Source organism: Formica exsecta, unplaced genomic scaffold (genome assembly GCF_003651465.1).
Source record: "Formica exsecta isolate Colony F162 unplaced genomic scaffold, ASM365146v1 scaffold381, whole genome shotgun sequence".
In the NCBI taxonomy this organism is placed as follows: domain Eukaryota; kingdom Metazoa; phylum Arthropoda; class Insecta; order Hymenoptera; family Formicidae; genus Formica; species Formica exsecta.
The window spans coordinates 55,726-58,633 of record NW_021851053.1 but is presented as its reverse complement, the minus strand read 5'-3'; positions in this window follow the sequence as shown (position 1 = coordinate 58,633).

Sequence of the window (2,908 nt, the reverse complement as noted above, 5' to 3'; positions counted from 1 at the left end):
TTTTTTTTTTTACTAATTGATTTGTCTCATTATTCTGTACATAAAAGTATTACGGTAAGATTATCGAAAACTAAATATTTTACGAGATATTTTATTTTTTATATCAAAATATGTCAGATTAAAATATAAAATAACTCAAAAAGTACTTAATAAAAAAGTACTTTATTATAGTGTTTTGGAAAGTTCTCGGGATAAGCTATAAGAATATGTAATAAAAAATGGGGAGTTCCATTTAAGAAAACATCGACACATTGACCTCACCTTGAAAAGACCACTTAAGGTCAAATTATTTCATATTTTCATCATGTGGCCCTCTCGAAACCATGCAACTTTTGTCTGAAACATTTTTTGATATCTCATTTCGTTTCCAAAAAATATGCCCGCGTCACTATAAATGCCGCACCCTGTATATGCACACCATCAATTTTTTTCTTCTTAATAGCCTGTTTGCGTTTTTATGAGAGTTTTTGCTCTATATGATTTTTCTTTTCAGACGAGTCTGTGTATATTGTGCTTTTTCTTTTGCGAATATTTATTCTTCGTTCTTGACGTGGTCCTGCTTTGGGAAGTGGTCGTATGTCTTCCGGCGTAAAAGAAGTTGACGGTTTATTAATTGAATTATTTAAAAGCAATGGCTCATTCCTGTTTATATTAGAGCTAGATCTTATTTGTTTCTTGGGAGTTACTGGTTGATGTTCACTATTTATATAATCAAGGAGAGGCCGTTCAATTCCAGTGGAAGTATCGGCTTCACTTGGTTGCTCGGTTGGTGGAATAACATTTTCATTGTTTTTTGGAGCAGATGATGCTTCATTGGTGTCATTAATGACTGGGACTGATCTGTCTGTCACATAAGCTCCAGAAAACTCAGATTCTGGGAAAATATTTTTGTTCAAGGAATAAATTCCAGTAACTCTGAATCCAGCTTGTACATTCTCACTGGTTGCCGCCAATGGAAGTGCAGTTTTAATTAATTCCGGAATGTCGTAAATACTTATAGTTTTTCCAGGATGACAAGCTAACCAATTATCGGATGCCGTGTTAAAGTATTTTTTCAAAGGACCGTAAACAGATCTATCAAGCGGTTGGAGCTTGTGATTACAGTGAGGAGGGAAAGACAAGACAGTTATGCCGTTACTCTTAAAGTAGTCAAGTACTTCAATAGAGTGTGAATCATGGTTATCTAATAACAGAAAAACGGGTTTTTCTTTGGATGGCTTCGTGTATTGAACAAAATGTTTTGCAAATTTAATGAAGTTTTCTTCCTTCATCCAACCTGATTTGTTGACATCACCAGATGATCAGATAGGTCCTCCTCGAACAAAATGATCTTTATAATTTACCCGTGGAAACACAAAAAAACGGTGGAATTGTATTTCCGAGTGCTGAGACTGCAACTGCAACCGTGACCAATGATCCTCTTTCACCGGAAGTCATTTTTCCTAATTGTCTTATGCCACGCCATGCAACTACTTTATTAGGAACATGAACAGTCGTAGCCGCAGTTTCATCAACATTCCATATGTCTTCAGGACCAAGTTTTAAGCGGATATATACAGTTTTTAAGTTGTTAAAAAATAAATTTACATTATTTCTGTTAAAAGATGTGGCTCTGGAGAGACTTGTTGCTTGTGGTGACCTAATTGATAATGTAGTTTTGCGTTTAAGAAAATGTTCCAACCAGTCTTGTTCAGCAATCTTTTTCGTTTTCCATGAATCAGGTATTTCTTTTTTTGTTTTTCATAGCAAACTCATATGCAAATTTTCTTGTCTTATAGGGGGTCATCCCATAATAAATATCAGCAACCTTTTTTATATAATCAGCTAGAGCCTCTTCTTCCTCATCAGTAAAAATTTGTCTATTTTTTTTATATCCAACACTGTCCAAAAGTAACTTTGACTTTGTGATGCCTGGATTTTCTTCAATTTTACTTCGCATTTTAGTAATATATCTATGTAAAGTTTTATAAGCTATGTCATGCTCTTGAGCGGCTGCATTAATACTTTTCTCGTCAAAAATTACCTATGACATGCTTTTTCCATGATGTCTTTGGATGTTGTAGCTCTCTCTGATTTTCTTTTATATGTTCTCATTGTTCTGCGAAATAAGTTATTGTTGAAATTTACTATTTAGCAATAAAAAAGTTAAAATGATATAACCGGGGTTGGTTGATTAGTGAGTCAACTAACCTCAAACGTAGTTAGTCAACCAGCCCTGAACGGCTATTTTTATTTCAATCCTTTACCTAATTTTTAAATATTGATGGATCTAAACAAAACTGGTCTTAATTGCTTGTCTAATAAACATACTTTAAAATAGTGTTATGACATTTATTTTTTTGTAGCTACATAAAGTATGAAAACAAAAAATCTTTGAGAAAAAATATTTACTTACGTAGTCAATTTTTCGATATACTTCTATTACTTTTCAACGACATGCGACCGTGGCGTCGCATCTAGCGCAATTGAAGAGGGAAGGACGCTTGCCTCTACAGTGAATTTTGGCGCGATTGGGCACACATCTGTGTGAAGTTATTGGCAGTTAGTCTACCTACCCTATCTGCCCTATGGGCAACCAGCCCCGGTCTCCCCTAATCAGTCTTATAGAAAAATTATTTTCTGTAAGACTGACGCACATCCGCGTCTGGCTCTTATTAGCCCCCTAAATTCAAATTTGTGTTTTATTATTCATCATGCGGACAATTCACTGAAAGCGTTTTTTTATGCAGATATCCCGCATTTATAAAAATTAGCACGAAATAATTTCTTTGACTCCAGATTTCGAATAAAGGGACATATTGTCAATAAGGATTGTCTAGATAGATTACTAACGCTTAACTGAAAAAATTTGAAAATAGCACATAAAATACGTAGAACGCATCTAGATTAAGGGAACACAAAAACAAAA